Source organism: Pipistrellus hanaki (assembly GCF_964339955.1).
Source record: "Pipistrellus hanaki genome assembly, chromosome: 11".
Lineage (NCBI taxonomy): Eukaryota > Metazoa > Chordata > Mammalia > Chiroptera > Vespertilionidae > Pipistrellus > Pipistrellus hanaki.
This window is the reverse complement of record NC_140513.1, coordinates 18,806,650-18,821,225: the sequence shown is the minus strand read 5'-3', so window position 1 is coordinate 18,821,225 and position 14,576 is coordinate 18,806,650. Positions and strand designations below refer to the sequence as shown.

At 46.0% G+C, this 14,576-nt stretch overlaps 1 protein-coding gene across 15 annotated transcripts in view; it reads left to right on the top strand.

Annotated features, from left to right (window-relative positions):
* ZNF462 (zinc finger protein 462) overlaps positions 1-14,576 on the top strand; it is a 138,082-nt gene that overhangs the window by 15,184 nt on the left and 108,322 nt on the right. For 12 of the 15 annotated variants that reach the window (XR_014796408.1, XR_014796409.1, XR_014796410.1 and 9 more), the window contains one exon: positions 5,827-6,030. The exons of the other annotated variants lie outside the window; for them this stretch is intronic. The gene's annotated coding sequence lies outside the window, so the exon portion shown is untranslated. The remainder of the gene's footprint in view (positions 1-5,826; positions 6,031-14,576) is intronic. 15 annotated transcript variants of the gene reach the window in all.

The window sequence follows — 14,576 nt, the reverse complement described above, 5'->3', positions numbered from 1 at the left end:
TACAATTACCAGAATTGACCCCCAGCGCAGGTAAGTGTTAGCGATCTTTTTTGAAGCAGCTTCTGAATGGTGGTAAATTTCCAATGTCCCCACTGTTCTCTTTCCCTTCTCGACACCTCCATCATCTTTTCCCCACTTTAGTGGAAAGGCCATATTGTATGGCCTGTTGTCTACATTTAAAAAAAGTTCTGAGAGTCGAATGACAGGAAAACATTCATAAACCAACAAATAGGAATCTTCAGCCATAAAAATCCCAAATTGGCTGGGTTGTGTCTTTCAGCACATGAAACCTGCTCAGTAGACTTAATGTGATTCATTTGAATAAATCTTTTACTTTATAAGGCATAATCTTGAAAGGGAAAAAGAGAGTCATCTGTGTTGAAGATACTGCCTTATCACATGATCGTGAAGGTCTAAGGAATAAAGAGGCGAGAGCGTGCCACTTTATATTACCCTCTTTCCCCCAAATCCATGACATTTGCCGCCAGTGTATCCTTGCAGAAAAAAAAGAACGTGTCATTGCCGAGGACGCTGTTTGCTGTTTATTTCCCAAATGAAGGCAGTGACTTCTAGGAAATAAAAAGAGCAACCTGTGTCAGAAGTGGACATGTTGGTGTGACACAGGGAATCACTGGGCCAGATTGTCACTGGGCAGCCTTCCCTTTCTGACATGCAAGTTATACGAGAAAATAACGCATGTAAAATGTGCATGCCAGGCTACACTTCAATGCAATCGAACTGTCTGAAGAACAGCTAGGAACTTGATTGCCATATATGTGGGTGGGTGTGTGTATAAAGAGATAGATAGATATAGATATGTGTGTATACATCTGTAAATATACGTGCATATATGTTTTTCATCCATGGTTGGAAATCTGTAAGCTGAGAGTTTACTTTAATTATATGCAGATTTTTGACGGTGAAGCAGTTGCTTCCTTCCCCCTTTTCAGGGGTCTCCTGTGTATATATTCTCCCTGGGAGAGGTGCTTTATTTTTTGTGGAAACATCAGGAGTGCAGAGTCCTCCTTATATCTGGGTGAACATGCAGCTTTTAGTGCAGAGGTCTTTGTTAAGAAAGTAACGTGTGGTGGTTAGAGCACACTCTTTAGCACTCTAGAAGCACAGGGTGAAATTTGGCTCTGTCCCTTCCTACCTGTAGGACCTTGAATAAGTCACTTAACTTCCCTGCTCCCATGATTTCCTACCCAGTGAAATGGGGATCAAAAGAATCTGTACAATTGACATAGACCTAAAAGCTATTAAGTGTATTAGGTCCTGGTTCATAATTGGTACCTGAAAAAATGATCGTTTCTTCCTTCCTCTCTGATAGAGAAACTGGGGTCAAGATCTTCTCCCAGGGCTTTGCCAGGTGTGAATTGTCTCATCCTTGGTCTTAAACTCAGCGTTTTAAATCCTGACTGATTAATTCTGTGCCGTGTCCGCCTTAACTGATGAATGTACTCATTGCTGTTGCCCATTCTCGGGTAGACTCTTCCACTTTGCACTCTATAGCTGATTGTGCGTGTGTTCAGTAGGGATTTGTGAACAACCTGAGGGTTGACGCCATGTCCTCTTAGGCAAGACCATGTACATGGTAACAAAGCCTGTCCCAGCCTTGCAGAATGATTTCTTTAAGTCTTGTGGGGGAACAGATTTTTAATCACTGAACTTCTCCGAGCTTTTTGGAAGAAAGATGTTATTCCTGTTCCTATTGTCTGGCATCATTCTGGCAAAATGGCTTTTCTAAGAGAGTTTACTTATTGCGGTGAAAATACTGGCTATGTATGCTGTCTTCTAAAAAGGTTGGGTGCCTCTGGCTTCCCTCACAGAGATAGGGCTGAGCCTGTTTGGGGGCTGTCCTGTGGTCTTGCTGAGAACTGCTCTGGTCTTCTCTGTGCAAGTGTTTATTTTAACAGTCCATATCCACTTGGTCTCACCAGTGTACTGTAATATCAGATGCTTAGAGATCTCAGGGTAAGGAGGCTAATTTTAGAATGTCTTCAGGGTAGATGATATTTCAAAATGTGAAGTGGTGTTGATAGGGCCTAACAGGACTTCTCTAACCTGGTTTGCTCCAAGTCAGAAGCATATCGGTGGTACGTGGTGGTGGTGGTGGTGGTGGTGGTGCTAGTGGCAGAGAAAGGACACGCACATGGTTCTTTGGTAAAACAGTAGAGTGATTTATTTTTCACCTGTTAACAAAGATTGCCCGAGAAGAATGATGTATGCATTTATTTTGAAAATTCCCAGAGACAAAGGAGTTGTTTTTAATTATAAGAAACTTTATAGTCACCACTTGAAAACCGTGCCCAGAGATATTTGAGGAAGAGAGGGAGATGTGCATTTACTGGGGTTCAGATCTCTAGGACGATTTCAAATGAGATACTTTTTTTGGCCTCAAAGGGTAGACTCCCAACTAAAGCAGTGGAGGAGTAACTTTGGGTGTGGCAGTGGTTATACTAATCTAGAGTGCCCTTGGTAGAATAAGAGGTGGGGGGGGGGAGATACAATAGTATCTGAGACTCTGACTTCCTGGGATAGTGGTCTGCAAACTCATTAGTCAACAGAGCCAAATATCAACAGTACAACGATTGAAATTTCTTTTGAGAGCCAAATTTTTTAAACTTAAGCTTCTTCTAACGCCACTTCTTCAAAATAGACTCGCCCAGGCCGAGGTATTTTGTGGAAGAGCCACACTCAATGGGGCCAAAGAGCTGAATGTGGCTCGCGAGCCGCAGTCCTAGGTTGTCTGAAAAGCTCTGGGAATGGAAAGATCTCTCCCCCCCCACCCCCCCACCCCCGTTTCCTTGGAACTGAGGGATATATTTGGGAGTGCCGCCTTCACAAGTGTTCAGTTCTTCCCCAATGGTGGGGTCCTTTCTTCCTTGTGACTACAAAGTAGTAGAAAGGTGATTGGCTTAATTTGGGTCAGGCTCCTGATTTGCTCCCAGCCTCCAGTTTATTCTTAAAATGGAATTCTCTCCGGCGAAGGCCAAGGGGCATCCGTGTATATAAAGCACCCAGCACCCTGCCAGGGACCCAATAATAGGGCCGCCTCTGCAGTTCATTTGCAGTAATCAATTAGCGGCCATCCAGCGCCTCTGGTGCAGATGGCTTGCTCCCTGCCATTCATCTGCCGCCTGGCTCTGCTCGCCTCGTTAGCAGTTGTGGAATGATGATGGAGCTGGAAAGAACGTGTTTTATAGGATTGTTATATTTAAGAAACACGTGTCCGTTCATCTAGTCATCAGAACGTTGACTGAGCAGCGCCTTTTGCCTACCTAGCTGGCCTGCAGCGTGCCTAGGTGGTCGAACCCAGGAGATGTTCCATTCTCTGTCCATGGAGTTAGGCTCTTTGTGTTGGTAATTGGGTGATTATGGTGGAGATGGTGCCCTCAGCAGCCACATGTAAATAGCTTGGAGCCTGATGCTGGTGAGCTGTGGCTTCAGGCGGTGGGAGAAAGGACCCCTCTTTAGATGCTCGCATTTCCGCGTCTTTGTTTGTGTACATTTACAATATGATTTGCTAAGCATGCAGTCAGGGCTGCTGGGGGACAGTAATCTGGCAGATCCCTCATTTAAATATTTACTCCGAAATATCTTGTTCTCCGCTGGTGTGAAGTCGTCGAGTTTCCAGTTATTTTTAGGTCATTTTCATCTTAGCAACCCTGTTGGAGATGAACCAGACACGCGGCTGTAAACTGTCCCCACATTTTCATAGAATTTAATAAAGTAAAGTTTAATAGTTTTGGTCCCAAGAGGCAAACCAAGCCATCTGGTTAGCAGACGGTTAGGTCGAGTACTGCTCGGCTGCTGAAAGGGCCACAGACCGGCCCCGGCGCTCCGGTGATATGTCCAGTTGCTGAGTGCATTAAGCGTTGAAATGGTGCTCCCAGGTCTGCCGAGCAAGCAGTTCTGTTACCACCGCTGTGACGCAGGAGATAATTCAGCCGGGCAAGCAGCAGCAAGGGGGTGGATCTCCAGGACAGGATGTGTAATGTCAACATGAAGGATCGGAGCTGGCAGGAGGAAGGGAAGCAACTCCTTTCATGCCAGTGCAGGAAGCCTAGCGAGATCTTCCCGCCCCTCCTCGCATCGCGTCCTCTTCTGGAGCCTTCCGTGCCCCGTGTTAAAAAAGGATCGCCTTGTGCGTGGTCCGTGGCAAAGCGTCAGCTGATTATCTGCCTCTTTTGGAACCCGTTTGTGTAAACAGAGTGAACCACACATGGAGGGCGGGCAAAGGCAAGAGTGAGCTGCACAGCCTGGGAGGAGGAGAGAGGGCTTCCTGCGGCAGGAGCGTCTTTGTGCTTGAGATGGAATCCCATTGTACACCCCTTTGTGCTCAGATTGGAGACCGGTCATCCGTTCAAAGGCTGCAATCATCTCGCAACACTGTGCTGCAGCTGTAGTCAGTCAGGAGAAGGCTGCAGAATGGTTCCAGTGATTCTGCAGGAGCTTAGCAATTACATAATTGCTATGTAACTGGAGAGAGCCACCAGGATTGTCTCGTTCTGGAAAGAAAGCTTCTCCAGTTTAAGGGGTAGATTGTTTTTCCCTGGTGAAACCTGAAAACTGATGAGCAAGTACATCAAGCCACCGAGGCTGGAACCGGGTCCTCTCGTTGGCATGAGAGGGGAGGACATTCACAAGTACACTTGGCTGGACATCCAGTGGACTTCACAGCTATGTCACAGGGAGAGCAAGTCACCGACTCTGGGAAGAGTGGATCCTGTTGTCCATTGACTGTGCTATCTGGCATGTTAGTGACCTCTGAGGCTGTGTCCTGTGTGCATTGAAGGCATGGAGTCTTTTAGAGCTTTCCCGGGGAGGGACCCACGGAGCGGCACTTGAACACCACGAGCTCTCTCCATTCCTGCTGCCTGGTCAGGAGGATTTTCACAGCTTCTCTCGAGTGAACCCTCTCAAATGGGGATCAGCCAAGACACTTGCAAGGCCCGGCTAGCATCAGATGTTCCTAAAAGCCGAATTCCTCTCTCAGCGTCAAGCCGTGGAGCAGATCGGCTGGCGTGAAGACCTCACGGCGCAGGAATGAATTCTTCCTTTCAGCTGCCTCGCCACTTGTTTTCCAACGTTGAGAAAAAAAGTTGAGGTGGAGCTGGTTAAATGTAGGCGCGAGAGTTTGCATCGAGCCAGGGAGAAGTCCAGGCTCCGTCTCCTCACACACGAAACAGTCATCTAAAATTAGCCTCATCTCCTAACCCAAGTGTGGCCTCTGTGTTTGCTTATGTTAAGTAGCTTTACATCTCAGCCATCCTGCTTTTCTGGGCTTGGTCTAGAGGAACTGCTAAGAGTAGAAAGAGAGTGGTTGTCGGGGTCCATTTTTATTAGTGGCACAAGTTGGGCCTTTAATAAATATGACTTTTCATCTGTGTCCCTCTATTAAAACATGTTTGCAGTCAGAACTTCAGTCAAAGGGGGAGATTTTGTCTCCTTTGTGAATTGAAAAGGAATGGCCAGCTAGAAATATTAAGGACTTTGACTTCCAAGATGGATTGGGCCACAGACCTTTTCCCTTTAGGCTCTGCTTTACTTTGTATCTCTTGGGTTTGACGTGGAGATTGACAGGTGCAAACGGTTTCTTTGAGAAGCTTGATGCCTCCAGAACAATGGTGGTGGGTTTTCAAGGAGCCAGCCTGTCTCAGCACCAGAGCTTTTATTGTGTAACCGTCTGGAGGGGCATAGGATCACCCATGGTGACCCTGGCCTGCGTCATTCCAGGCAGGCCTTGGCATGCTCCTGCCTATGAGTAAGGACAAGGGCAATTGGCAGGAGGACCCACTGAGTTCATCTTGCTTTGTATCTTAGGAACTGGCCTGACCTTGTTCCATCACCAGTGTGTGGGCACTCTGAGGAACACAGGACCTTCTCCCCAGGGGCCTGGAGACTGTGTGGGGAGCAGCGTGCTCTCATCCTCGGAGGAACCCTTGCGTGGCACAGAGACCACATAGAGAGGAACCCTTTGCTTTTGGTGTCGGGAGGCCCATGAAGACCTTGGCAGTGAGAGCCATGGTATGTAGCCAGAGAGTTGCTGTGTGACTTGGAGTGAATAACTTAATCTCTGATCCTCGCTTTCCTTATTTGGCTGGAGGTGCGGGGGGGGGGGGGGGGGGGGGGGGGGGGGAGGATCCACTCTGTAAGCTTTCTGTGGGGAATTAAGGAGAGTATGAATGTAAATCTCTGGTGCAGAACCTGAGATAGAGTGGGCACCTAAAAATACCAACTCCCTTCCCTCCCATCCTTAGGAACACATAGTATAGACAGGACACTATTAAACAAGGACTCTCTGATGACAAGTCAGAGTACAGTGGAGTCCAAATGAAATCCCCGTGAGGGGACTCCTGGAAGCTTGTAGTGGGGGGACTGACAAATACTTAGCTTCTTGTCCTCAGAGGCTGGGCAGGATCCTGTTGTGTGGTGACTTTTAAAAGCCAGCGTGCTCCTCTATGAAACATGACTCCAAATCTTGTAAAAGGGAAGGAAAGTGCCTTAACCTTCTGTTTGTACTATCTTGAACATTCTGTAATAGATTATTTATTAAATTCCTCAGATGACGTTCTGGGTTTTTGTTTTGTTTTGACTATGGTTATACAACCAACTTCTTTAAAAGAAAAAGAAAAAGAAAAAAAAACTGACAGTTCCCAAGAAGAGCCCGGATGGGAGCATTGGGGTGTCCAGAATCCCAAAGACGGCACAATATGAATGACTCTTACAAGCCTCTTTCATTTGACCCCTAATCCAGTGTGCCATATGTTGACGCTCCATGGAGCCTTGTTGACTATTTTCAGGGGAAAAAGATCTTAGTTAAAATTTAGCCGAATCAACTTGGAAAGCCAACCCACTGGTTTGTCTCATAATTAATTATGGAGTGGGACTAGACTGGAAGCTACAGAATCTCAGGCCCAGAGTGTCCCTCCTTCGCCTGTATTGTCAGCGCCTTGCCCAGTGCCTGGGCAGCTGCACGTAGTCAGTATGTTCAGTCCGTAACCAGATCCAGCACTTTTTAAAAGGTCATATTGCTTTTAAATATCTTCCTTTCATACACCTGGATTTCTGAAACGGAACATTATCTTTCAGTGTCTTCTAAACAATAATTGCTACTCCAGTTATTGTTCAGCATTCAGCTTCCGTAAGTGGAGATTTGGCACTGACATTTTAATTCAGAGATGAGAGTTAATGTAAGTTCTTCATCAAGGGAAACTGCCTAACTCTAAGATGCCATGTGAAATATATTTTGCAAGGAAGAATGCCAGACGTGTCATCGGGGTTAAAGAAACCAAGGAGCATGTGATTGTTGTTGGTAGTTTATTAGCATGACCCCGAATGAATGACTCTGCAGGGCATTGTAAAGTTAGATTTTGTAGAACTGAGTCTGAAACTTTGGAGAGTGGAAAATTCAAACTCAAGAATACTCAGCCATTCAAGGCCAATGGCTTCGGAGGAAACTCACTTGTAGTTTTATGTGAAAAGGGAAGACAGATCTTTTTCTAAGACTTTATTTTGACCTATTAAGTCTAAAAGGACTGTGGCATGGAAACAAGGAATATGGGAGGGGGGTGGGTAGAGAAAGAAAAGATGAGACTATAATGTTTCCTATCAATTGAACAGAATTGAAAGAATGAATCAATGGGACCAGGATCATAGACACATTCTTTGAAGATGCTCAATGAGATTCAGAAAACATGCTTCTTCACCTTTGACTTTGGTTCTTGAATGAATGTTTCAATGGAATGATTTAGACCATTGAAAGTCCAGTATGTGCAGAAGCCTTCTAGGTATGAGATGACCTTGCAGCATTAAAAAAAAAACAACCCATGGGACCTGCTAGTTTCAACCTCACTGAAGGACATATTCTGAAGAGCCAGCTCAATAAGCTTTTGAAGGGTGTGCGCTGCCGAGCAGTTTCCTGTTATTTGGTTAATGGTTGACCTAGTTCTATTGCCATATGCTTCCTGGAACGCATTCTAATATAAAGTATGTGTTAAAGCAAGACTAGGATAATAGCAGGAGAGTCAAAGCCTTTCTGAAGCCGAGACCATATTAATGCAGGCCCCGTGAAGGCAGACTAGTGTGTGGATGGAAAATGAAAAGACTTTTTTTTCTTCATGGTGCTGTTTACTAATTCTGACTTGAATCCTCACATTTCATCCCAGTCCGTTCTAAGGAGTTGCATTTGCCACCACAGTACCTTGCACATAAGGCCAGCATCGTTGGTTCATTTCTTGTGCATGCCAGGCCAAGGTTGAAGTTGAACTATCCTGAGGAAAATTATTACCTCGAGGAATGATTAGATTAGGTTTGGCGAATGGCAGGTGATTTTGTTTGTATTATTAATTTTGTATCGCCAACAAGGGATTAGTCAGTCTTTGCCTGAGGTTGGATGGAGTCCAGAGTGGAAGACTGAGGCTTCTTAATTGTCATTTCACCTGGAATCAGCAGCCTTGCTTGGCTTGCTCGTTTAGATGGCTAGAGGAGCCCACACAATCATGGGAGCTGCTGAGCAAACTTTGCATGAGACACACAGTGTTTGTTTTAACAGCTTCAGAATGTGAGGAATCTGTGGGCCTAGTCTGCTAATTGCTGGGTATTTGGGTGTAGTGGAGGAAGCTGTTCTGTTCTCTCCATTGCTTATAACGAGAATGTTGGCGGAACCACATGTGGGGGGTGGAGGATGGGATGGGGTGGACAGTTCCTTTAAAAAAATTTCTTTTTAATTCACCATAATTGTGGCATGGGGCTGTGATTCCTAAACTGGGATGATCTTCAGAATCGTTCTGAGAACTTGGAGCCAAAAAGGAGGTTATTAAAAATAGATATTTAGGTTCTACCACAGGAGAGGGATTCAGTAGGTCTAGGGTGGGACCCTAGAAGCCAAATTTAGGAACCACGGTTCTTGAGAGTGCAGTATCATTAGGCACGAGAGGAAGAAGCAGCCACTGTGCTCTGATGTCTCTCATGCAGGAAGTAGGGAAGGGAAAAGAGATGCTGTCAGAACTAGATATTTGTAACTGCTAATAATCTGAGCTCCGGAGTGGGCTTTCGTCTTTTCCTTCCCAGGAACTCAGTTCCTCCAGGGCGCCTTCAGGGTACTGTATACCAAATGATTTAGGTTTGGGAAATGTCATTTTAGTGGCAGGCTACTTACTATACTCTACCATCATGCCCCATTGCCCTGTCACCCCCTCACCCCCCACCTTCCAGCACAGAGACAATGTGCTCGTTTTAACAGCTTTCAGAATGTGACGATATCTGTCATGCGTCAATTAAATTGGATGCAGGTTTTCATATTAATACGTATGGCAGAAACAAAGGGATATTATATGATGTTGATTTCTGTCTACAAAGGACTTGCTACTGATCCATCCGATTAGCTTCCGGGTATGTCTTGTTTTGTTGTGTTTTGTTTTCCTATGAACAATAAAGAGATGTGCTTGTTGACCAAGGACTTTCTCCATATAGCTGCCTGCCTGACCTGATTTGGAGCTGTGGCCTCTGATATTGGGCTACAGCTAAGCTGACCCATTTGTGAATCAGAATGACCTTGACTGCAGAATCACCCTGATCTGGGTTCTGCTAGTGTTCCTGATAAGTAGTTGATCTTCAGGGTGCAGTTTGTGGATGAATGAATGGCTGAACCAGCTAAGTAAACATTCCCTCAAGAGGTAGAAGTAAACTTGGAAAGAAGATGCTGCTTCAAAGCAATGTGTGTGGTCAATATAACCTTTTTAAGGATGCTTTTCTGCACTCATCACAACAACAAGGAAAATGACCCTATTTCATAATTGGACAGATTAGACACTTTGGCTTCCTAAGAAAAAGCAGAGATATTATTTCTTTTCTTGGTGTATTGTCTATACTCAAAAACTACTATGATCACAAACACCCCAAAAATAACCCTGCCTGCATTCAAGAGAGTGGCTGCAGAGCAAACATTGCTAAGGGTATTTGATGATCTTTCTCTAGTCTTCCTTCGAACTTTAAGTCTCAGGGAGTGAGAAGAATGTTGTTTTAGAAATAGAAGAGGAGAAACAACTGACTAGCAGAAAGGAAGTTGAGGACATTTCTCTTCTTGACAGTAATTTGTTAGTAACAAAATAGTGGTCATGGCCTAAGAACTCATGGCTATGTCCTTGGCATGCTCAGAAGCTCCAAGAATGGAAGGTAGTCTCTTCAAGTTATTTTGAGGAGTTGGACACTACCTACTAGGCTTCTAACACTTACCCAAGTTAAGAGGTTGAAGTGCCTCCAAGGCTTTAAGTAGCAGCTGAAACATGTGATCTTATTAACCCCGAGATGTTGCTGAGAAGTGACTCAGATCACCGCGGCAGAGGATCCTGCCCTGCCCCAGCTGCCCTTTAGGCATATAGCACAGAGCTCATGTGCCACCAAGAACTTCAGGAGCAAGGACAACTTGAACTGGCTATCCTGCGCATGGGACTGATGTTGAGGACTGCTTGGTGTTTTGGACCCATCTGACTTCATAAGCGTTTCCAGTTCCTACCTCCATCCCCACCCCTACTTGTGCACAAACCACCTGAAGAGAAGGGGAGGATACCAGAGAGTCATGAGTTCTCATGATGACTTGCTCTTTGGCTGTTTTCTCCTCTAGATAGATGGAGGCTTTTGCTTTCCCCAGGAAAAAGGTAAAGTATGCTCAGAAGGTAGCTTAAAAGCTGTGTGATGCCTGTTTTAAACCAAGTAACAGACTTGAGTAGTTTCTGATTTACTAAATCGTAACCAAGAGGTAACTCATCCCCAAGAAGCTGGTGTGTGCAACCTTAGCATGAGAGGAGGGAGCTGCCTGATGAGTCATTGAACATGACTGATTTAGCACAAAAGAAAACGGGGGGAGGGGTGGTCAGAAAGGGGTTGAAATTGTTACCTCACCAGACCACTCTTGAAGCTTTCTTGACTTCCAGTATGTTTATGTAAATCCAAAACGACTTTAAAGTCTTTCTGTCCAGCTGAGTGAATGTGTTGCCTATTTCGGAAGTTGATAATGACTCAAGGGTATCCAGCGCTCAGAATTCAAGCCACTGCATGTTGGCAATAAGGCTGGATCCCAGTTTTATAAATAAAATGCCTGAGTGCTTGCCTTGAGGATCCACACGCAGTCTGTGAGCACATTCTAAATCGTGATGCACTGCAGTGTCAACTACAAAGATCTCAAGGAGAAGGGGGTCCAGAAGGGAGGGAATGTCAAGTCACTCGCTTATATTCAAAGAAACAAAATCCCAGGCTGGAATGGACCTGTGCAATCACCCTGCCCAACCAACCCCTGCATTTTGCAGCTCCAGAGAGGCTAACGCGATATGTCCAAAGTCTACACCATGTGAGAAGTTAGGGAGGCTTGGCATGGAATTTCAGGTCCTGCCTTGGCCACCTCCGCCTATTCCGCTACGACGGTGTTGGCAAATAGGCTTGACTTCCTGTGCCAATTTTGATTGATTGGTGGAGACTGCCTGGAGCTCGGCTTTGAGGATTCTCTGCCCTGTCTAGGCTTGTTGGAAAGGAGCGAGGAGATCAGGCAGAGACTGCTGCCGGGAGTGGGGGGGAGGGGGGAAATGACAGGCGGTGGCACTTCCCCGCGGTAGCTGTCCCTTACAATGACCTGTTTTCAAAGCACAGCCTTCTTCCCCACCAGACACTTTCTCACCCGGTGTCCATGAAGACTTCCTGTTTCCAAATGTTTAAACCAAAGAAGGGGATATTTAGTCAGGAGGAAACTCTCATTTAGAACAGTTACCCAAGTGACTTACCCAAGGTAACTAGGTTGTTAATCAGCCATTTGAGCCAACGGTAGGGTTTTCACCATGAGTTTTATCACCTAGCCTGAGGAGCTCTCTGCGCTGTGTGTGTAGTCTAACCCTGACACTGGTGAGGGGTCACTCAGCTTCCTGTTTGACCGTCACCTTTTTCTTTGTTCTACATGTTGTCCACGGTTTGCCTTTCCATGCCTCCTTGCTTTGGGGCACCTCGTGGACCATCTATCTACTAAATCCGTCCCCTTTGTATGTGGTTCGGAAAGGTCCTCACCTTGCCCAGGCTCACCCCACTAAGTTGTAGGAGAGAGCCACGCTGGCCCCCAGCACCCTGATCATCACCCCCCCAAGGAATTTCATGAAAGCTTTCCTTCCTGCTACCACACACGTGACTTTGAAACTACAAGGAACTGTGGAGGTTATTTATTTCACCTCACTTTGTGGCCGGAGAAATGGAATCCGAGAACATTTAAAGGACTTGCCCAAGGTAACTCTATTGCTAAGGAGCACAAAAACCTTCTGGATCTTGAGGAACAAAGCCAAACACACAGTGAACTTTTTTCCCCCTGTGCCTTTTATTTACTTATTTTTTATTTTAATGAGAAAAATGAATGGGAGGTGGTGGGGAGGGGATGACTGCCTTGTAACCTATCAGGACCGATAGATCCCGTACAATTTGATGAAACTGATCCACGAGGGCTTTTTGGAGAATTCTTTGGTAGTTTCTGTAGTAAATTCAGAAGGAAAAACATTGGTTGTAAATTTCCCTGTAATGTGATTCTCACGGGGTTTTCAGTATAATTCTGGAACCCTTTCTGGTTCCAAAGGGAAACTGTTGGGAGGTCCCCTGTGTGGGGTATAAAGGACCCTGGCGGTCTGAACAGGGCAGTGGATTTTTGATGGTCTAGCAATGTGCAAGGCACGTGATCATAGGAGATGGGCCACCTACCTACCCCCAGAGTTCTGCCATGGTTATCCTATGGATAGACCGAGTATGTCTGATCATACTTTGCCCCGAATGGGGTCGGTGTTTGGCAGGTAAAGGGGAGGGCAACCTGTTAACATCTAGTGTGAGATGCATGCCATGGATACCAACATAGAAAAAGCCCATGGCCAAAACCGGTTTGGCTCAGTGGATAGAGCGTTGGCCTGTGGACTGAAGGGTCCAGGGTTCGATTCCTGTCAAGGGCATGTACCTTGGTTGTGGGCACATCCCCACTGGGGTGTTTCCCTCTCATCGATGTTTCTAACTCTTTATCTCCCTTTTTCTCTGTAAAAAAAATCAATAAAATATATTTTGAAAAACAAAAAGAAAAGGCCCATGTCACTTCCCATGTAGGTGCATTCATGTGCCCCTCTTGGCTGGTCTGGAAAAACAGAATCAAAGCTCTCCTGTTTGTTAGCATCGTCACAGCAGACAGCTCTCAAGCCGTGCCACTGCCATCTGTTCCCGTGGGCCACTCCACATCCATGCCTGTCTCCACCACATGAGCAGATGAGGCGGGAACATTGTCCAGATCTCTGAGAGATCTTGGTGCTCAAGAGCGTCTGCTCAGGGACTTCTTCGTAGGCGAGGTGGCTCACCTTGGAGCTCCTGCCCTCCGCCAGACCATTTCCTTTTGAAGTGTCCTCACTCACAGAATGGAATCCATTTCCCTTGTTCTTGGAAACTCCATCTAACCTTGAGCCTTTGTGCTGGAGCAGAATGGTGTAATATCTGCATAAAACTGGGAACAAGGCACCACCCTCGGTTCTTTTTTTTTTTTTTTTTTTTTTTTGTCCCTCCCAGTCTTTTCAGCAAAATGATCCCCTTTCACTTTAACAAAAAGATTCCCTTTCTCGCTTAAAATATTCCGGATACGCTTTAACTTGCCTTGGGGTCATAGCACATGTCTTCCAGGACTGATGAGTCTTGTCAGTTGCCCCAGGGTGACAACTTTAATAAGCAAATTGCACACACCTGGTTTTGCAAAATATTGGCCTAATGGGGCACCTCGGTGGAAGTTAGTACTTCCACTCCCCGCGAACACACCCTGCCTCCCCACCCCTCTCCGAAGGGAGGCCCCAGAAACTGCTGCCTCTCCATTTATCTTGTGAAACTTTCCCATCCCTTCCCTCCCCTGTTGTGATCCTTAATGAGCTCAGGTTGTTGCTGTCGCTGCTGCTGTCTCTGGGATTTGAAAGGCACGCCAGCGATGGGCTGTGGTACACGTAGCGGGGAGTGTGGTTAAGAGGGAACGGGGCTGGCGAGCTCTGTCTGTCTGACTGTGCATCCACTGCCCTTCTCTTTGATTTGCTTTTGCCATTGGTTGGAATGGCACAGGCCTTCCCCGCATAGACTTTCCTTCGCAAGTTGAAAAAAGACTGCCGTTACCCGATGTTTGAACGCTGAACACCACCCTTGCTTGTCTTTCACTCTTGTTCTCTCCTTTGATCATTCATTCAAACATTTACTGAGCATCTGACCGCTTGGTAGGCTTTTGGAGATTTCAGAAATAAGAGACTCGGACCCTGCCTTTTATTTTAATTTTTAAATTATTTCTCTTATTTTATTTGTTGACTTATTTTTTAAATCTTACCTGAGGCTACTTTTCCCGTTGACTTTCAGAGAGTGGAAAAGGGATGAGGTGGTAATGGGGTCAGGGGAGAGAAAGAGAGAGGGAAAGAGAGAAGGGGAGGGAAAGAGAAACATCGATGTGAGAGAGACACATTGATTGGTTGCCTACCACAAGCTCACTGTGACTGGGGCCTGTGATGGGACCTGGCAACCCAAGTACCTCCCTTGACTGGGAGTCT